Genomic DNA, 22,412 nt, shown 5'->3' with positions numbered 1-22,412 from the left:
AAACCCGGGCACTGTAATGTTCACGACTTTCAGATTAGGGTGGTATTCGTTTTCCTTTTTTGCGCCGCTAAATGCATACAGCTTGGTTCCTGAAACGCGGTACTGCTGTAACGCAATAATATTAAGCAAAAGAAATTTATATTGTTTCCCTCTCATTAGTATTTGTTTTCTATGAGCAAAAAGGTCGGGCTTTCCGAACGTGGAAAAACATATTTCATCAACGCCACCTTTCCAACTAAATAGCGGCAGCAACATCTGACATTGTGTTCAAGAGAATGTCTGTGAGCAGATGCTATAAAGCACAAAGCACTAGACTTAGAACGTGACATTTATTTAGTTTAAAAGCATTTTAACTTGGCATCAGCTCCGGAATATTTCTCTGACAAGTCAGGTCAAGATCTCGGGATGTGAGTGTTGGGTCGACTTTCACCAGCTTAATTTTTCAGGCACGTTAAATAGCTTGAGCTGCTTTCAACGAATAGAACTAAAAAGGATAGACGCGCTTATGAAAGCTGTAGCTCCATATAGTATGGATAAACTAAAGTAAACAAAAACCGCCTCGGTGAAAATGCTACCACATTGCATATTGCATTTGGGGCTGTGGCAGCTGTTTGGCACAAGACCATTCAATTCACAAACTGCTGTGGAAACCGAGACAGCCGACGTGTGCATGCCAGTGGAACGAAGACACATGGTAACTATGACAAGCTTGACCAACCTTGAAGATACCATTACCGTCAAAACTAAAGGTTTGAGTTAATAGCAAGCTGCACTGAGAGTCATTCCTCATGATACGACACCATGAAGAACACATAATATGTGCATTTTGTATCTTTAATTCGTATATATCATAGGTAGAAGAAAATACTGAGTTGCTAACACATAGTGCTCACTTAAACGAAAATCTTTGGTGCCGCGAACACTTGCCCGTCCCACATCCACACACCAGTTATGAGTTTGAAGCGCTTACTTGTGTTTTTCCGGCTTCTCTAAAGAAATTTGAAGCCACGAAACAAAATATGCCCGTTTCTTTTTTTAAAAACCCTCCATATCGTTTTTTTTTTTATGCGCTCAAACTACTCTATTGATGCAACGTTATTTCCTAAGGGTAATAGTGTTCTTTTTTGTAAAATGACATATACTAGTGTATTATAACTATCGTTACAGCTTAAAACTGCTTTTCTGTATTTTTACCTCTTTCGTAGTCATATTTTGACATTTTAAGCACTGTATACACGTAGCTCTTTGCGCTGCTCTTCAAAATATACTCGGGAAACCGGAGCCTGCTCTATGCGCTGTAGCGTGGCTTTTTCTTCCATACTCCCTAAACTTATGCTCTTGTTTCAAACCAATTTAAATTGAGTTCTGCTCAATTCAGATCGTACAACTGACGGTATTACAGGTGCAGCTGATGCAAATTATTGCAAGGCGCTGTGCGCTTTACAATGCCCTCGTAAAGACGAGCTTGGCGGACCTTGAACATACGCAGCCTTACCTGTACTGGCCTGAAAAGACGACTTCGCAATAACAAGCGCAAAAGCAGCATAATTCTTTTGATACTGCATTTGTGATGCATCCTTCAGGGTAATCACCGCACTTATATTCACATAAGTGAAGCAGGCTTCGCGGGGGCGTTTCTTTTTTACTGCTATAATCGGGTTCTTGTATCGATTGTTCCTGTTGTCCTTACCGGAGTAGACCTCATGTGCTCTCGAATCATGATGCGCCTTTCTGCAGATATGGCTTTGTCAATGCAGCGTATTCTCTTCTAGCTTCATTCTGCGTCTTTCACCACTACTACCGAGACAGGTAAAACTAATAAACTAGGTCACGAATTATTTCAGCTTCTTGTTAGCGGATAAGTCCTCACTTGACTCTCGCCGCCCATGATCCGTATAGCGTCACTGAGGACATCTGCATAAAAGTATTGTTCGCAGCAAAAATCGATTCTCTGGCTCTTTCTTAGTATGTTGCCGTTTGTATGGCAGCAAAACACGCATTCACGCCTTAAAACACGCAATACATGCTACGCTTTCGGCGACGGACAAACACGCATTAATTCCTCAGATAATTTAATTCATATTTCCCCCTTCCTAGATTCAAACTCGTGAAGTTTGACGACGTCGAGATATCGTCACCGACGCAGACATGACTTGAGAAATAAACCGATGACGGCGACACCTGTATTTCGTTTTTTCGGTGTTTTATCGCTTATAAAAGCTCCGTTTCCGGCGGTAGCGGCATCTCGGTCCTATACAGCCATAGTTCGTCGATAAAGGTAAACTTATATTTGTTCTCAGCGTCCCATTAAGTCGACACGAACGCGACGCAACATTATAGGAAATCCTCGCTCCAAGCTCAGGTCCACACGATTGTGCTGATGTCTTGTGGGTTGGCTTAATTACCATACCGATAACCATCTGTTATTCCTCAAGAATTCCACGTCGTTTCTGCAATAATCAGTGAGTACCACTCTGCCTCTGTTGCCGTTAGCATCAAGGCCATACAATTTCTTTCAGAGATACCGGGCCATAGCAAAAATAAAATAGAATTTATCAGGAAGAAATATTTTTTGGTTTTTTAGTCTGTGTTGTCTGCTAATAATAAAAGGCAAATGAAATTTATGCTTTGCCATGAGGAGCGATTAGTCAACTCTTTCACTTAATAACAAGCAGAGGTAGACAACACAAGGAATGCAAGACTCCAAGTCTGCGCCTAAGGGTAGGGTGCGCCTAAATGTAGGAGTGACACGTAAAAGAGCAAATAATGACAGACAAGAGAAAGACAAATATTTTGTAGTCTTGAAGAATGCGAAGCGAACGCGATTCACGGTGGCTTTCGCGCTTTCCTAAGCCGCCGCGCCCGTCTAGTAAAGGAAACAGATATAAAGAAATGGTATACAAACACCACGCAGCTAGGCTTCGGGAGGGAGAGAAGCAGCGCAAGAAACGGCGAAAACGCTGGAATCAAAAAAAAAAAACAGTCCTGACAATCTTGGGGAATGGACGCCGCCGAAACCCACGACCCTTTTGATGCCCGAACGGACAGGGGGAAGCGAGGCAGGATCACCGAGCGTCCTGCTCTCGAAGCGGCCTCTGCCATGCAACTGCGAGTGGGAGACATGCCGACGGTGGTGCACCAACCGCTAAAGTAACAGCACACGCGGCCAGACGCCCATTTGAGGACTTGGAAGGAAGAAGATGGAGGGGGTACGGCGTAGTAAAACCATTCCAGATAATACGAGCAAGTAGGGGAGTAAGATTCAGACATCCGAGTCTGTGCAGACACCGATAGTGCGCAAAGCCAATGCAGTCTTAACACAGCCGAAATTTTGAGCTTGACTTTCACACACTTTTTTTTAATCTTTGAAAAACGCTTTCGATAATCAGAGGCTCTTTCTGGTTCATACGTTAGACATTGTACTGCCGGCCTGTTACTGACGGCTCATTGGGCACACGCCTTATAAAATTAATGAGAAAGGCACACATCCAGCGCGGCTGTGTTTTTATGTAGACAAAACGATAAGGCGCCCGTGTGCTGTGCGATGTCAGTGCACGTTAAAGATCCCCAGGTGGTCGAAATTATTCCGGAGCCCTCCACTACGGCACCTCTTTCTTCCTTTCTTCTTTCACTCCCTCCTTTATTCCTTCCCTTACGGTGCGGTTCAAGTGTCCAACGATATACGAGACAGATACTGCGCCATTTCCTTTCCCCCAAAACCAATTATTATTAATATCACACATCCAGCGCAGCCTCAAATCGCGAAACTTTGATATTCCTCTAGGAAGTCCGTCCGTGTAGCGCTCACGAAAGCTATACCTTCTAAATCACGTTACAAAGTGAGTCATGGTGTGCTTACTCAGTGAATCCGCAAATGCAAAGCGTTCCGCTTGTGACCAGTACGAAGCGCTTGGCGGTATCCCGGCCTAAGACACGACACTTTTGTATTTAGCTTTGAGGGAGCCCAAGAGGTAAGATTCAGGAGCTGTTTTCCTGGTAATGAGGCTTGTTATAATGAAAAAAGATCATGAACTTTATACTGTTTAATTCTTCCTTTTTGTTTTAAGTCACGAACGGAAAGTAACCGCATGGTTCTGAAGACAATGAGCTCCAAAGCATAAACATCATCCATCATTGTAACCTTTTGATTAACTAGAAGCAAATTCATCTGCCGTAAATGTCATTACTTTATCGCATAGTGCTCGAAGGGTTTTTGGCATCAATTATCAAGTCCTCGGGCTCATTAAAAGAGGTACTGACGTCAACTTTTTCAGTGAAGTTTGAAACTTTCCACGCAATCAATTTTCTCTTGATCACAACATACCCAGGAAATAACAACAAAAATAGCAGACTCACAATATCAAATATATATATATATATATATATATATATATATATATATATATATATATATATATATATATATATATATATATATATATATATATATTTAAAGATCATCGTAATTTTGTCGTAACGTAAGTCATCACGAGCGAAGTGTACTTAGCGGTAACGTCATAGTTTAAAAACAATTTTAAGAATTCAGACTTCACATCGATCATCAGAGTCATTTGCAGCTCCACTGACGTCTCGGGGGGAATGCCGTCTCACTCCCGAAATTTCTGTCGTAGCGCAACACCTCCTCCGCTCCCCCCTTCCTCCCGGGCTGGCCTCGCGGTGTATTTTGTTAAAAGTAGAAGTTCAAGACTTGCTTTGAATACCGCCATCTCTCTATCAAATATGCACCTTGTGCACAGAGGCACCAAGAGAGGTAACCAGTCGCGATTATTGAAAACAATGCCCTCTTTACAAGTGCGCGCCAATGTCACCTTACCGGCGATACTAGATCGCTTCCATCAGCTTGTGTACCAGCGAATTTATTACTGCGTTTTGAAGCGAAAAGCTTCACTACGCAACGTAAAGCAATCGTCGCGTAGACCGGAAAATGACCTTGAACGACCTTCAGCCTAACCACGTTAGCTGCGTATGGCCATATGTGGTGCAGTTATGGTGTCGAACCCTTGACCCCTGACCTTGACCCATGACCTGTAGTTGACCTTTGACCTATGACCTTTAGTTGACCTTTCACATTGGGTGACCTTTGGGTTGACCTTTGGCCTTAAGAGCATCCGAAGGGGTGATGTGAAGCCACGTGATGACATCCGATGGGGGTGTCGTAAGACCATGTGATACAACGTCATAGCCACGTGGTCGTGTTTATACATATATAGAGCGGCTGTCGCGAGCGTGTAGCGGAGCTGCCATGGACGAGCCTCGGGCGCTTAGCAAACGTGCTTGCTTTTCGCTGAATTCCGGTGTTAGCCAGGTTAAGCCAATGCCATTTTTTTTTACTAAGAGCACTGAGCCGGACTTGCTGCGTTGTGGGCTGTGAAGCCGTGAACTGGTAACGCTGGTCAGGTGTAAAGCTACAGTCAACCGAGCGAAGAACAAGTTGCAGTGAACAAGTCAGTCACTGCGATAGCGAGGAAGCCTACCAGTGGTATGTATGTGGCACCGCATTCACCTCGCAAAAATGATGTCATAAAAAATGCAGCTCACTCTAGCTACAGAGAACGGCGCGTCCTAGAGGTGGGCCAGCATTTCTTGACGAATCTCATTCCTGTTAAGTATAGTATTTCGTAAAAATATTTCCGGTTAATACCCACAGTGATGGATGAGTGGTTATTGAGTTGAGCTGCTCAGCCCGGGATCCCGGGTTCAAATTCACAGCCACGGCAGTCGCAGTAGGATGAAAATTAATTACTGAAACTACTCAATCGCTGTGCGCGGCGAGTGTACGTTAGGGAATCCCAGGTGGTCGAAATTACACCTGAGCCCTCTACTACGGCACCCCTATATTCCACGTGCAGCTTTTAAGCTCCACATATGACTGCTACCACTTTCCGATCAAGAATAGCAGTAGGACGCTCGAGGCACGCCCGGGCAGACAGAGCTTCGGACTGACATGTGGTTGTTTGTTGACTGTTCTGCGAATTGGATTTGCTGGTTGCTCAGTTTAGTTTTCATTGATGTTTTGCTTGCTTTGTGGTGTTGTTGTTATCAAGCTACTCACACAGTTCATTCGAGATCCGAAGCATCCCAACGCTGCAGTAACTTCATCGCGACATATACAACCACCTTAAAAATGCGCAGGTATGGTAAGTGTGCTTCTGCGTGGCAAAATAGACAAATCTAATTTGCTTTCGCTCTGAAGAGCGTCGATCATTTAACGGGAAGTCGCTCACGAGCATACCCGCCTGTATTGTTTCTGGCTCGGCGATCGAAAAGCTTAAATGAACTTTTGTTTCCATTTGGTGCGCGCTTCCGTGAGAGACTGGTGAAATTGACCAACCTTTAGATTGTTTATGTAATAAATAATGGCGGCTGTGAAGACTTCTTTGGGTTGTCTCATTTTATAAAACAGTGCGCGTGTTTTATACAACTAAACAGCAAACAAAAATTAAAGGACGACTTCGCATATCGGCTTCTCCTCTTTGTGTATGTGCGCCGACATGCAGTACCAATGAAGAGCTATATGTGAGCTGCTCTGAATAATAGTCGCAAGTCTGCGGTTGGTTTGTGAACTGCTGTCGCCTGGGACATAAAAGGTTGAAAAAGTGCTCCGGCGCGGCAAACACGGTTGAGACGACGGAAGAAAACACAGCACAGAGCGGCGTTCTTTCATCCATCATCTCGTGTCTGTTTGCCGCGCTGAAACACTTTTTCGATATGGATCACCAACTGCCGTACAACAAAAACATTGCTAAGTATAGAGGCTGCATGCGTCGCAAGAACACGGCCTTCGCTTACTTGTGGTAGGAGAGGTTTCCGCGTTCTAATTCATGTTTTTTCCTTGCAGAATTCTCGAGCGCAGCGCCAGGACATAGAGTCGGCACTTAGGACGCCAAAACAAGTTTCTCACAGAACAGAAAGGGTTAGGGATTGTTTTTCAAGGCACAAACAAAAGGCGCTAACCCATAATAGCAGACAGCAATCAAACTTTTCTATATTTTAGAGTGTCAAGACGTAACTTCAAACGTGTACTATTTTAAACGCTATGATGTTTTTTTGAAGGAAATATTTGCTCTAAAAAGTGGGTCTATAAACGCAAAGAAGGTTTTTTCGACTACTAGCTATGTTTGACGACATGAAAAGAAACTCCTCTCTCACCATGAGGAAATCCTCTTCTCGTTTACAACTATCTCCTTATCTGCCTAGTTATTGCAGCGTACAGTAACTATATTTTGTTCTAGGATATATTGTTTGCACAACATTGTTTCCTTTCAATGTATTTGTTTGTGAAAATTGCTATTTTTGCAGTCGAATTGTAGGGAAGAGAGAAGAGTCTGTTTCGTAAATGAGATGTAAAGCTCTTTCTTTCATGTTTGTTGACATGTTAACCTTGATGAATAGGAATAGGGACGAAAGACAAAGCATTTCGTTTCCTGTATTAGATTTAAACCTCTTCCTTTTATGTATATTCACATGTTTAACATTGATGAGAACAGAAGAAAGAGCGAAGCATTTGATTTCGTATATCAGACGTAAAGCTCTTCCTTTTATGTACGCGTATATTACTCGTATGTACGCGAAGAGAGAGAGCGAAGCATTTCGTTACGTATGTCAGAAGTAAAGATCCTTCTCTTATGTTTATTCCCATGTTAACATTAATGGATGGGAATTGGGAGCGAAGCCTTTCGTTTCCTATATCAGCTGTACAACTCTTAATTTTATATTTATTTGTAAGGTTTAACATTCTTCCTATATTTTCGCGATTTTAAGACGTAAAGTACGGAAGCAGGTGCACTGCCGAAGAGGCAAATAAAGATTACAGCGCACCGAACGAGATGTTGGCGCCAAGGTGCCGTACAATTTCTTCTTTCAGGCTGGGAGCCAATTTGGAGTCCGCAGGATAAATTGCAATGACCAGGCGTTGCTTTCGTGGATCAGAGTACTAAACATGCTGCTGCATGTTTCTAATTCCACTGAAAAGGTAACGACCTACTCTTTGCATTATAGAGGTCGTTGCTATTTTGAGTTGCAGTTGTATTCTCTTTTCCGCACTTAAATGGGCACAAAAGAGGAATCTGAACTCTTTTTACCGCGGGTGCTCTATCTACACGTTCCGATCATTCTTAAAAACTTCAAATTATTGTACTGTGGGGCCGATTGCCATAATTAAATTGGATTAAACGTCCCAGCCCCAGCCTTTCTTTGAACTCAACGCGGTAGGTAGGCGGAGTCAACTAACGCGTGGAGTGCCTTTCAGCCAGTCCAGTGGCGGCTTCGCTTTCGCTTTTATTTAGTTTTTTTAGGTTTAACTGAATAAACAGTTTTAGTCACCGACAATATAGCCACAAATTAGGCCCACGGAAATAAAAATACACGTGGACTCTTTGATTTACGTATCACTCCGCCGATGGCAGAGCAGCAAGCCGCCGCGGGACTGGCTGACGCGTTGGTTGACTCCTCCTACCTACCGCGTTGAGTTCAAAAAAAAAAAAATAAGTGGGAGCCGGGATGTTCAATTCGATTGAACTAGGGCAATCGGCCGCACAGGACAATCATTCGAAGTTTCTAGGAATCCCCGGTAGGTGTAGATAGAGTTCCCGCGGTAAAGAAACGAGTTGAGATTCCTCTTTAGTGCACCTTTAAGGGCACTAACATTTATAGCAGAACATTAAATGTAGGCTCGTTGCTCTTGGCGACCGCGTGGTAGTACAACAACGTTTTTCTTCTACAATGTTCGTCAGAAAATGTATAGTGCAGGGCAGTATTCGATATATCAGCGAGTATCATAAAAGCTTGAAATTAGCCCGCTTTTAAGACAAAGTCCTCGGGACTTGTCATGTATTTGCGCCTTTCACGCCACGTTATGAGTTATTAGTAGTTTGCTGGTTCTTCAGAAACATTTAATTCTCGACATGGCCTCTATTTAAATCGCGGTTGCAGCGCCGAACAAACCAACTGTCCCAAGGCGGCTGTAGTACTTAACATGTAGTGGAACGAAATGAAAACTGAATCATCTCGCCCTGCATTTTATATTGCATGCCCGTCGATGTCATTGTCCTTTTTGGTCAAGACTATCGATGAGAAAGACAATTCTTTGGGCAAATCTCGAGGATTCATGCTCTCTAAGCGCACACCGCTTCGTTCGTCTTTCCTTAGGTAAAACGCTTAGTAACATAATTACCTGGCTGCCTAAGATGGAAATAGTGTCAGGTGAATGAAAGCAACACAGCCTCATTGGTGCAAGACAGCAAAGCGTTTCGGCTACTTGCGCAAACTGCCAAGCATTTACACTATATCATGGCTTCTGCATCCGGAAACTTTCGAGCGCAGTTTCTTTTTTTTTCATTCCTTCTACCGCCGTAGCTTAAAATTCACCATCAATACACTATAAGACTCAAGCAACATAAGCGATCACAGAGGGTCTTTTGTGGGCGAAAGACTTCGTTGCTCGATCTAAATTGCCTGAATTCTTTGCAAGGAGGGCTAAGCAGTTTTCTGAAGACCTCAAACCACATTACGTGCCGACCAAAAACAATTCTCGAAAATGTTTAAATCACGTAAAGAGCCAGGCATCCTGACAAGTGACCCCCGCAATGTTACCTGAAAACTTTAGATCGCTTTTGCTCATCTGTTACAAAACGAGAAAAAGGAGAAGGAAGTGGTGGTATGAAAGTTAGGGTACGTTATGGAAAGGGCAGACACGTTAGCTGCTCCGGCGCTTATCACCGTCGCGTCGTCAGGGAATGCCAAGAAATGGTCTAAAATGGGGATGACAGATATATATGTGCCGGTGCTTGCCACGCACGATTTTCCAAGTGCGAAGTTAGGTAGGGATCAGAATCATCGAAGTTGTCAGCCCTGCACTATCACTACTGAAAACTTTGCGGTTAGAGCTCCTGCATTCCTGAGTCCTACAGTGCAGGGCATCATAGGATCGCTGACGCGTGATCATGTAGCTTGGCGAGTGATCCATTCACGTCGGGCGAATGTACCCAAGATGCTTAGCGCTCGTCGTGTGAACAGGAAAGAATAAGTTGTGCACTGGGGTCGGTACAAGCAGGTAACAAAGCTCAAATGTTTAAATTATATCAAAATGGCAGTGCGTACTTTAAATAGAAATGGGAATAGTTAATGGGAAACTCAAGCAGTGGAAACGGCTCGACTGGCAGCTAGGAGCATTGGAGTGGTGCTCCTTTACTACTCTGACCGCCGGAGCACCGGACTGAGCGTTAAGAACAAGAATCTATCCCTCTCTCACGACACTCACCCAGCATTTTCCATAGTGGTCTCCCACGTGAATCTGCCACTGAACTCTGTGCCCGGTCCCATTACGCTGAACGCCATTCCGAAGAGATCGCGGGAATTGAGCAGTTGCTTTCTTACTGACGACTAAAAAGGTGCACGTATACCCAAAGGTCTCAGAGATCGGCGCGCAATTTATGCACTAGCGCGCAGCATACGAGTCATCACATTTATTTTTATTTATTTACTTATTGGATGGGCCATACATAGTACTGCCCGCGGGGTAGGACAAAAGGAGGTAATTAGTCTTCTGACGAGTCCCTGGCCCCACTGGGCGCAACAGCAGCGGTTACAAAATACATGTAAACAGTACAAATACAATTGGCCATAACAATCATCACCGTACAAAAATGCGCATGAAGCATGAAAGCTTTTTCCCGAGCACACATGTTAGTTGCTTTTAAGCACAGAGAAACCCAATGGAAAAATTAAAATGATCCGTTCTATACTTACACAATAGATCCACACTGAACCAAAGTGTGCTATAGCTGCTAGCTGTGTCGATTATTTCTCACTAGGGGCAACTTAAGCTTCGATTTTCGCGCAGGTAAATGTACGCAGCTTAGTTCCTGGGACGCGGTGGCGCAATGACATAATAGATTGTAAGCGGAAGAAAATATTCGAACTTTATACTCTTGCCTCGTCGTTGCTTTTAGTTCTTTTTTCTAAGAGCACAAAAAAGGTCGGGCTGCCGAACATATAAAAACATCATCTATCAATGCATGCCGCCCTGTCACGAACTAGCGGCAGCATCATTTGACATTTTATTGCATGGGATGCCTGTAAACAGATGCCATTGTTATAAAGCATAAGGCAGTAGACGTCGCTGCCTCGGAACATACCTTTTACTTCAATAAAATTAATGTAATGTAGCGTCAGCTGCAAAGCCATTCTCTGAGGAGTCAAATCAAGACGCGGGAGGTGCGTGTTCAATTCAATTCAATTCTATTCCTTTATTTTACCATATACATGGAAGGAGCTCTTGGGCAAAAAGCTGCTCGAGGCAGTTTGACTGGGCCCAAGTGACCACAACAACGTAGGGCAGCGTGAAGTTCACTCAATGTACATTGCAAATACAGGAGAGACACTACTTGAAATTTCAGTATGTGGAGCAGAATTTCAATATCTTGTCGAAAAATCAATATAGGAAAACATGACGTCGGCGTTTCCCAGCTTAACGTTTAGGACACGTTTAGCACCTTATGCTGCTTTCGATAGGTAACTAAAAAGAATAGGTTCGCTTATGAAAGATATTGCTCCCCGTTGTGGCGATAAACGAAAGAAAGCAAAAAACCGTCTTGGTGAGAGTACTACCACATGGCATATACATTTATGGCTTCGCCACCTATTTGGCCCAATACCATTCAATTCACAACCTGCCGTGCAAACTGAGAGAGCCGACATGTGCATGTCAGAGCAAAGAAGACACATGGCATTCTTGACATTCAAAAAGCCAAGGATTTTTATATATGACGTTCTCTTCGCATCGTTTAACTGCTGTCATTTATTATGGGGAAACCGTATCATTACCTTCAAAATTTAGCCTCTCAAATTGCAGAAATTTGCACTAAGAGTTATTACTCAGGATACGACACCATGGAAGTACATAATATATGTTAATTTCGTATATTTATGTCGTTCATATCACGCACGAAAGAAAACGCCGAATTTCTAACAGGTAGTGCTGACTTACACAAATATCTTGTAAACTACTCAACATGATTCCACGAACACTGGCCCGTCCCACATCCACGCACAAATTAAGGCTTTGAAGAGCTTAGTTGTGGTGTTTTTCCGGCTGCTCTGAATAACTTTGGTGTCACGAAACAAAATTTACCAGTTTGTTCTTTAAAGCATTCCACGTAATTTTCTTATGTACTCAAGGTATTTTGTTGATATAAGGTTATTCTGAAATAGCCAATAGTTTTTTTTTCGGTAAAATCACATGTATTAGTGTATAATCACTATTGTTGCTATAGAACTGCTTTTGTGTTTTTTAACCTCCTTTTTTGTGACCACCCTTTAATATCTTAAGTACTGCATACATGCTGCGTTCTGCACTGCTTTTTCAAATATAACTAAAGAAATGGAAATCAGGTCAAGGCATTCTACTTTGGCTTTTAAACCGAAAGCTTTACTGGCCTAGCGGCGCCGATTTCGCCGTGGCCTGCAGTTTGACCTTCATTTGACCGGAGCTGCGTCACCTCCTCCGGCTTGGCGCATGCGCTCTCCGCAGCTGGGCCGCCGCCTGACTACGTGATTCGCCGCGTGCCTGGCTAAGAGGAGAGCCGCACTGGCCGAGTCAGCACGAGCTTGTCCATGCATGAGAGCGAGGCCGGGCCGTCTTCTCTGAGCGTAGCGCGGGAGAGGGAGTGTTTGAGGCGTCGTCGGAGAGCGACGTCTGACCACCCCGAGGATATCGCCCGGCGAGCTCCTTCACTGGGGGAGGGGTCCGGAATGTCAAGCGCGCGAAGCTAACGTCAGAGACTGGGGAAGAGCGATGCTGGCGCGCCGGGCCGTGCGAGCACAGACGCCATGGCGGAGAACGCCTAGGAGCCTGCGTGCAGTGCACTCGCAAAGCTTTCGCTTGTATATCCAGGCTTAGCCACAGTTAAGCCGCAACCATTTTTTTCTTATGTTCTTCAGACTTGTGCGCTCGTTTGAAATCAATTCAAATTCAGTTCAACTCGGCCTAGATCGTGGAACTGACTATACTCCGGTACTGGCGAGGCCAATTGACCTAAGGCGGTGTACGCTTTACGATGTCGTTATGAGAAGAGCGTGACCACACATCAAGGCACTAAGCCTCGACGTGAATTTTCCAGAAAAGAGGAGATCGTAACAAAAAGCACGCAACTAACATAACTGTGTTCGTACTCCATTTTAGCTATGTCATTCGATATGCTCACCACACTTGTTTTACGTAATCGGAGTAGGATTTGCAGGGCCATTTCGCTTTCACTACTATAACCGGGCTCCTATATCGACTGTTGTCCTTATCGGAGTTAAGCTCATGTGCTCTCAAATTATGATGCACCTTTCTGCAGATGTGGTTTGTCCAACTGCCTGTTTATTACAGACGCGTTACGGGATCCGAATACAGGAATTTATTTGTCGTGAGCATTGGGATGTCAGACTTTTGGAAACCATTTAACTATGACAATTCGTACGTCGTTACCTTATAGTACTTATTCGATAACCGTAAAGCATCGCTTAGCGCCGAATGTCAAAGTCGCATCAATTCAAATTTAAGATACTGTACAAGGGATTGTCAGGCCGGAAATAAAGATGAGACTAGAACAGAACTGTGAAAATTATTTGTTTATAAGACGAACGAATCAAGCCACTAAACCGTGTTGAGTGCCTGTTATCTGACTGGTGCTCCCCTTCAATTTAAAATCACATATAAAAGTAAAAGACCGCGGCAGCGCATACCGAATACCTGCTTCATGCTAATGACTGTTTATAAATCCTTAGCAGAGATAAAAATTAAACGAAAGTACGGAACGTAATTCTTCCTATTGCAGTTGACCATCTCCAGTGTCACATTTTTGTTTGCTTTGTGAAAAGCGCCTATGATCACTTCTTGTGATCCCCATTACACGAAGTCCCACGCTAAGTATGATCCAGCAATCCGCTTACATTTCTGCAGCTTATCCAAAAAAAAATATGGCAATTTAGCATTGCTAAGCACGAAATATTGTGCGAAAGCAGGTTTTTGCAGGTGGACATCACAACCACGTACCTGAAAGCGCGATCGAGGTGTCCACTGACCCAGGGAGCCAGTTATGAGCGTTTCTTTTCCTTTCGTGACTTTTGCGCACAGATGAAAGTTCAAGACGACAACCTCCAATTCACAGCTCGATAGTGCGGTAGTTTAGCACGAGGCGTGATCGGCTGCGGCGATGGCATAGTGCTCTCGCGCAGTGGCCAGCGAAGCTGCTCTGTTCGCGCCGCCGCGGGTTCGAACCTCGTCGCGGCAATATTTACCTTATTTCTGCAAGTATCTGAGAGGCTTCAGAGAAATCTCGCCTTTTTCAGAATCGCTAATGAAATAGACCATTTGCACTAAAAAAAAATGGCGTTGCTTTAATTAGCTCTGGTTAAACCTGGAATGACGCGATAGCTACAGCTGGCTGAGTGGAACTTGGTCACGTGACCAACCACGTGACGAACCATGTGATTAGCCATGGCGCCGCGCCGCCGGCAGCTGCTCCGCATCACGTGACCAACCACTTGACAGAGTGGCGGCGCTGCCACAGGGTGGTGGTGCAGCCACGCTGAAGGCTCGAAATGCTACTGTAATGTAGCTATCGCTACAAAACGCTGTTTCTGGAGTGGCGTTTCACGGCGTTTTAGTGACCATTAGAGCGCCGTCCAACGGAGCCCCAACAGCGCGCTATGGTACCGTCCGGTGGAGTGTGCGCGAAAGACAGACAGTTTCTCAAGTCAAGTTTCGATTACCGTGCAGCGTACACGGGCACTATTTCCTTTACCATTGACGTCTCCCTCTTTTAAAATCCCTATTCTTGGTGGTGCTGCTTGCTTGTTTTTATCTCTGTCCTTTTTTCTGGAGCAGTGTCGCCGTCGACTCTTCTTTTCATCCCTTCCCGTCCCTAATTCACTTTTATTTTTTCTATTTTCTAATTTAATTTTAATTGGTTTTTTGGGTAAAGGAAATGGCGCAGTATCTGTCTCATATATCGTTCGACACCTGAACCGCGCCGTAAGGGAAGGGATAAGGGAGGGAGTGAAAGAAGAAAGGAAGAAAGGGGTGCCGTAGTGGAGGGCTCCGGAATAATTTCGACCACCTGGGGATCTTTAACGTGCACTAACATCGCACAGCACACGGGCGCCTTAGCGTTTTTCCTCCATAAAAACGCAGCCGCCACGGTCGGGTTCGAACCCGGGTCTTTTTTTTGCATGTGGCAGCTTCCAGAGCTTCCAGAGGTGCAGCCTCTCGTTATGGCACTACCTCCACCCCACTACGCAAGCCCCGCGGATGCCTCCTCGCTTAATTGACACTTGGTGGCAACGCGTTCCTCTCAACGCTCTTGCGTATTCCTTCGCCATTGAAAGAAAACAAGGTCGCGTCGGTAGGATTCCGAAACCGTGCATGCTCTCCACGGGAGCATTGGCCTCCTTCCGACAGGAGCCCGGCCATGACCGGAGTCGTCTCGCATTCTTTCGGGGGTGGCGCGCCTTTATCTAGCGTTCGGACTCTGCTCTGTTTCCGCACGCACGCACGCACGCATACACACGCGCGCACACACACACGCGTGCGCACGCACGCACGGCTGGCGTGACCCAACGACGCATATGGCCATTGGACTTTGCTTTTTTATATGTTCTATCTTTTCGAAGCCATTCACCCACCTAAAATTCGTTGAGTTCGAAAAGAGTGCAGTTTTACTATAGATGGTAGTCAGCGCTCGGTTCCTATTGAACGTTCTGTAGCTGCAGTATCGTCAAAAGCGGAGGTGCGAAAAAACGAACAAAACAAGAGATGCGGTAATTATATCCGCCTGCAGCTGTAGCTTCGAGCGGAAAAACCAAAAGGACAACGCAACATATAGACATGTACGAAATACGCAGTACTGTGCTGCAGAATGCAAGGCACCAGTGCTCATGCAGAGAGTGTGTTATGAGCAGAGTCAGATAGGGCATTCTGCAAGCAAACTGACTGCCTATTCCTGACCGTTTATTGCATGTCTCTGGTGGAAAAAGTTGGTCGCAAGTAAGGAGGCTGAATTCCCGTAAATAAAGGTTCATTAATCTAGCATGTGCTTTTGCTGAGGTCGTCCGCACTTCTCAACTCTCAGCGGGGCGAGAGCTATACGAGCACCTATAGCTGAATGAGAGCAGCGCGAAAACGCAAGAGCCGGGATCCTGCGCCTGTACAGTGTCAGAATGCGTAGCACCGGCGCCGTGGCATTGTGCTGCAGTACGCTGTTGCTGCACTTCCAAGAGGCATTCGAAAGTTGAATAAAAGCGCCGTACGACGGCACCCTAGAGACAGTCCTTGGCGCGCCGTCAGACGGCACTAGAGACAATGCTACAAAAAAAGTACACTATCCATACCGAGCAAGGTTTTCCGTCGTCAGGTGTTTCAATAATACCAAGTTTTTCCTTTTAATAAATGCGGGTGTCCGCAGACCAAGATGAAGTGCGTCTTCAAGCCCACTATGAATATGGAATGCGGAGCGCAGCATTTCGTTCTGTTATCAGATGCATTGCTCTTCCTTTGATATTTATTCACACGTTTTAACCTTTTGTGTTTTTTTCCCGCACTTTCAAACCCTAATGTATGGGAGTAGGTGAGCTGCCGAAGGAGGAACGACATCGTGCAGTGAACCGGACTTGACCTTTTCGCCAAGGAGCTGTGCTATATTTTGCTTCAGGCGGCATGCCAACTCGGAGCTCGCAGGACAAATTTCAATGACCCTGCGTTCATTTCGCACGTCACTGTACCAAATATGCAGCTGCATGTTTCTAATTCCAGGGGAAAGGAAGCCGCTTTCTTTCTCTAGTATAGGGCTCGTTTTTATGACAAGCCGCAGTAGAGTTCGAAGTCCTTTGGTAGCCTGTGGATGTTTTCCGGCTGCTTAATAATCAATTACTTCTAGGGTGAAAAATTATTGTACTACTAATTTTCTATTTATCGGGACCAAAATTTACAAAAGCAAATCATTCCCCTATGCTTCATTTGGTTTCAGTGCTGGGTTCTTTAAATTTATTTCACTTGTCGGTTATCGCTAGCCAATGAAAAAATGTGCGGTGTTATACTTACAGAATGCATTAAAATATAGCAAGTGAGCTAACTGCGAGCTGTACCGAAGGTGTACGAACCTCAAAGTGAAACTGAAGCATCAATTTTCCTATGCAGCTGAGCTCCCTTGTGGCGGTATTGCATTCAAGGTAACAGATTGTGTCGTTTAGGATGGGGACGTCCTCGGACCACAGAATCGTAAAGTGTCGAATTAGCTTAGACTTGAAGAGGGAACGGAAGAAGCTAGTGGAGAGGAAGTCCATTGACGAGTTAGAGGTAAGAGGGAAAATAGAGGAATTCAGGATATCGCTGCAGAACAGATATTAGGCTTTAACTGAGGAAGGCGATCTTAATGTTCATACAGTGAGCGATATTCTGACAGCCATCACTACGGAGAGCGCAGTAGAAGTAGGCGGTAGGACGGTTCGATGGGGCACCGGCAAGTTATCTCACGAGACGAAAGATCTGATTGAGAAACGCCAAATCGTGGGGGCGTCTAAACCTACAGAGAGAATAGAACTAGCAGAGCTATCGAAGTTAATAAATAAGCGCAAGTTTAGCCGACATCATGAAGTTTAATGTGGAAAGAATCGAGCATGCTCTAAAGAACAGAGGTGGCCTAAAAGCACTGAAAAGGAAGCTAGGCACAGGTGAAAACCAGATGAATGCGTTAAGTGACAAGGAGGCCAATGTCATTAGCAATATGGATAAGATAGTTAAAGCAAACGAAGAGTTCTACCCAAATCTATGCAGTAGCCAATGTAGTCAGAACGTTAATGAGAAAGACAGTAGCGCACAGCAATACGTCATCCCGCCAGTAACAAAAGAGGAAGTAAAGAAAGCATTCGGAGCAACGCAGAGAGGAAAAGCAGCTCGTGAGGATCAGGTAACAGCAGATCTGTTGAAGGACGGATGGACGGAGGGGGGGATGGTGCTTGAACAACTAGCCACCCTGTATACGCAATGCCTTATGACCTCGACCGTACCAGAAGCTCAGAAGAACGCGAACATTGTCTTAATTCATAATAAAGGAGACGCCAAAGACTTGAAAAATTACAGACCGATCAGCTTGCTTGCCGTTGCCTGCGAGGTATTTACTAAGGTAATTGCTAACAGAGTCAGGGCAACCTTAGACTTATCACCTTAGACTGATCAACCAAATGATCAGGCAGGCTTTCGTAAAGGATATTCTACAATAGATCATATTCACACTGTCAATCAGGTGATAGAGAAATACGCAGAATATAACAAACTCTAGCAGCACTGTCATCGTCATCAGTGCTGCACCGCGGTTCGTGTCATGCGCTCGCGCTGGCTACGTGGGGCCACGTACGGAGTCGAATAAAGATAGTCTATTCCTGGCTCCTGGCCTGTTCGCATCGTCTGCATCGCGCTCCGTTAATTTGTAGGGGACTAAGTGTCTGTCCCTCTACACCAACCCCTATTTATAGCCGTCATTTATTACGAGAAAGCATTTGACTAAGTGGAAACCTCAGCAGTCATACAGGCATTGCGGAATCAGGATGCAGAAGAGTCAAAATATGTCAAAATACTGGAAGATATGTTTATAGAAACTGCACCGCTACCATAGTCCTTCATAAAGTCAGCAATAAAATTCCAATAAGTAAGGCAGCCAGCCTAGGAGACACGATATCGCCAATGCTATTCACCTCCTGTTTACAGGAGGTATTCCGAGGCGTGAATTGGGAACAGTTGTGGAAAAGAGTTAATGGAGAGTACCCAAATAATCTGTGGTTCGCTGATGACATTGCCGTGCTGAGCCACTCTGGAGCTGAACTGTAAATCATGATCAATGAGTTAGGCAGAGTAGAACGGTGGGTCTAAAAAATTAACATGCAGTAAACGAAAGTAATGTTCAACAGTCTAGCAATAAAAAGCAGTCCACAATTGGCAGCGAGCTGCTGTTAGTGGTAAAGGAATATGTCTACTTTTGGCAGGTAGTGACAGGTGATCCGGATCATGAGAGGGAAGTAACTAGAAGGAAAAGAATGGGGTGGAGCGCATGTCGCAGGTTATCTCTGATCATGAATGGTAGTTTACCAATATCCCTCAATAGAAAAGTGTACAACAGCAGTATCTTACCGGTAGTCACCTACAGGGCAGAAACGTGGATGATAACGAATAGTGTTCAGCTCGAGTTAAGGACAACGCAGCGAGCCATGGAAAAAAAAAATGATAGGTGTAACGTTCAGACCGGAAGCGGGCAGAGCGGGTGAGGGAACAAACGCGGGATATTGGCATCCTAATCGAAATCAAGAGGAAGAAATGGGCTTGGACATGGCATGTAATGCGAAGGCAAGATAACCGCTGGTTTTGTAGGGCAACGGAGTGGGTCCCAGGAGAAAGCAAGCGTAGCAGGGGGTGGCAGAAGGTTAGGTGGGTGAATGAGATTAGGATGTTTGAATGCATAGGGTGGGTGCAGCTGGCAAAGGACAGGGTAAAAGCAAAGACATGGGAAAGGCTTTTGCCCTGTAGTGGGTATAGTTAGGCAGATGATGATGGTGATGACTGTATATAGAAGAACATGTCTCTATTTCACACTTTTACAACCTGACATTTTTGGTAAAGGTGAAAAGCATCGCTCATGACTGACGCCTTGTCACTAACTAGTAGAACCAACACTTCAGGTCTTTTTTTTTCTTTCAAAGAAATGTCTATGAGCAGGTATAGTTAGAAGGCAGAAAAGATTGGACACCGTAGTCTCAGAAGACGTCATTTTGTTCAGTGAAATTAATTCTGACGTCTTGTCAGCTCGGGAAACATCATTGAGGGTGCTAGATCAAGGACCTTAGGGGTCAGTGCTGACGTCAGTTTTTGCCAGCTTGATGTTTAAGGCGTGTTTGGCAGCATATGCTGCCTTCAAATAGCTAAACTAAAAAGGCCAGATGCACTTGTGAAAGCAGTTGATCCTTACTGTAGCTAGATGCAAAAATTAATAAATATATTGTTGGTAAGAACGGTACGCGATCACATATATGAATTTTGCACTGACGTAGTTTTTTTTTTCTAGTTCGCGCACGTGTTATAAAAGTATAATTTCGGTTCACTGCACACTAAATGAATTCCTGTAAGGAGTTTTCATGCAGGATCCGGAGAAGGCTCCTGCTTGGCCCAAACCATTCAGTTCAGAAACTGTCGTGAAAACGCGACAGCTAGCATGTGAATTTGAGTGCAACGAAGACACAACGAGTTCTTCAAATCTAAAGATCCAAGGATTTTTGCGTATCACGCTCTCTTTGCATCGATTATTAACATCTCAGGTCGAAAAAAAACGCCATAATCTGGCCTGAAATACGAGAAAATTATTGGTCGTTATGTCGCAACGAAATATTTTTTCGGTAGCAGTGTGTTATTTTTCTGCAGTACTTTTGGTAGTTCTATCGCAAAAAGAAAAGGACACAGAATGCGACAAAATATTTTGTGGTTGCTACAAGTTCATTGCCAAAAACAGTGCAAAAAACTCTTTGGAGGAAAGAAAATTTCGGTTCTTTATTGCGAGAGGACTGTCATTTAGTGTGGAGCAGCACTGCCATCACACTACTCCATAAATTGCAAAAATCTGCACTCAGAGCCATAATGAATGTTTCTTCGACCTAACGCTCGCATTTATCGAAATGCTATATCATGGAACTAAATGAAATGTATGTATTTTAACCCTTCAAAGCCCAAATTATGAGAGAACTTCAGCAACAATCAATAACTTACGCGAAATTCAAAAAGCTAATTTATCAAAATTTTATTTCGCTGCTAAGTATGAGCAATCAGTAATAGCCCCAATTAGCAATTATTAGCATACGGTTCGTCTCGTGCCCCTAATCTTGGTTGTTCGAAAGACCAAAACGAAAGTCTCGCACCAGTTCAAAGGCAGAGAGGCGGTAAACAACTTTTTATCCGGCAGATTTTGCCTACAACATTTTACTATTTTCCCAGCAACATTTGTTAGAAAATGAAACGAGGAATAGTTTGGAAGCTGGTGGGAAGTCGCGCATCCGCGCATATTTTAGAGCGCGAGTTCCATAGGAGAATGCTACCGAGCAATACGTAGTAGTTTTTGTCGTCTTGAAGTGTCTGAGGCGAACACAATATGTGCTATATAATTTGTGCACTTTCGCAGCCCTCGCTCCCGTGTTGTAAGCAGAACAAATATGAAGAAACGGCTTGTGGAACGCCACGTAGCTAGGTTTCGGAGGCAGAGTAGCAGTGCAAGAAAGGAAAAAAGTGGGAAGCATAGCCAAATAATTCGGCAGAGACACTCGAGACTGCTTAAGTGTGGGAAGGCGAAACCATAAGTTTTTGCGTGGCCGAGTTTCTTTCATTAAATTTCCTTGCGCGATGAAGTTCGTCGGCGTGGTTTGTTGCGCGGGAAGACCGGCACACGTTCAGAACATCGAGTTACTCACAATGACTCTACACTCTACAGAAAAAGGTGTAAAAAGAGAGTAAGTTGTCTTCTCGAGCCTTGGGGTAGACTTCCAACACTAAAAATACGGAATGGTTACGGTTGGCAAAGAAAAAATTATCTCTGTTCAAAACATGTACAGTTCTAGCCGTTACGAAGATTTCAACCGAGGTTTCAAGCTACTGTATTTGCTAACTTCAAGCCCTCCGGTGCCGCGTTTAAAAACTTCTCTCCCCCCCCCCCCCCCCCATTGCTAAATGCATCACGTTATCTATGCTTTACAGTGGGAATATACCTGTGCCGCCAAGAATAAGCGTTCCGTATAGTTAATGATCGAAATCTACTCCGCAACTGGGGCAGCATACCCTGCCCCTAAAAGGGAGTGCGCTAAAGAGCAGCTTACTCTCTTTTTACATCTATAAAGGCGTATTCATGTTTAGAGCGTAGTCAAGGCCAAGCGCTCTACAGGAGAAGCAGATGGCGTCTCGTCTGAAGAGACCCTCAGCAACAACCCTTCAGGACCAAGCGCGCTGCAGCTGCATAGATGAAAGACCGTGGCGAGAGTGCTTTGCGCGCGGGTGATCCTATCTTGGCTCCGACTCAGAGATATCCACCAGACGACGTCACTACGTTTCCGCCAGTTTTTCTTCTCACCTGCCGGCCTCTCCTACGAGTCGGATCCGGTGTGGGATCGCCCGTGACCCGCGTCGGTGTGCCATGACGTCAGCCTATGTGTATGTGCCCTCTATCGACGGCGTGATGACGTCATCTTTTTGGGACTATCTGTCGGCCTCAACAACAACGCCGGTCGCCGACAGAATTTCGCCTAATGGGGCTAAAATGCTTTCACATTAAGACAGTCCTGGAACTCTTGGGGAATGGACGCCGCCGAAACCCACGACCCTTTTG

The 22,412-nt window shown here is 44.7% G+C and overlaps 1 protein-coding gene across 3 annotated transcripts in view; it reads right to left on the bottom strand.

Annotated features, from left to right (window-relative positions):
• LOC144121048 (neprilysin-1-like) overlaps positions 1-22,412 on the bottom strand; it is a 75,985-nt gene that overhangs the window by 51,564 nt on the left and 2,009 nt on the right. The window contains exon 1 of one of the 3 annotated variants that reach the window (XM_077653965.1): positions 10,768-10,916. The exons of the other annotated variants lie outside the window; for them this stretch is intronic. The gene's annotated coding sequence lies outside the window, so the exon portion shown is untranslated. Of the gene's footprint in view, positions 1-10,767; positions 10,917-22,412 lie in introns of those variants that run through there. 3 annotated transcript variants of the gene reach the window in all.

This window comes from Amblyomma americanum, chromosome 2 (assembly GCF_052857255.1).
Source record: "Amblyomma americanum isolate KBUSLIRL-KWMA chromosome 2, ASM5285725v1, whole genome shotgun sequence".
Classification (NCBI taxonomy): Eukaryota; Metazoa; Arthropoda; class Arachnida; order Ixodida; family Ixodidae; genus Amblyomma; species Amblyomma americanum.
Note: the sequence above shows the minus strand (reverse complement) of the source record. Positions and strands in the feature narration are given on the sequence as shown.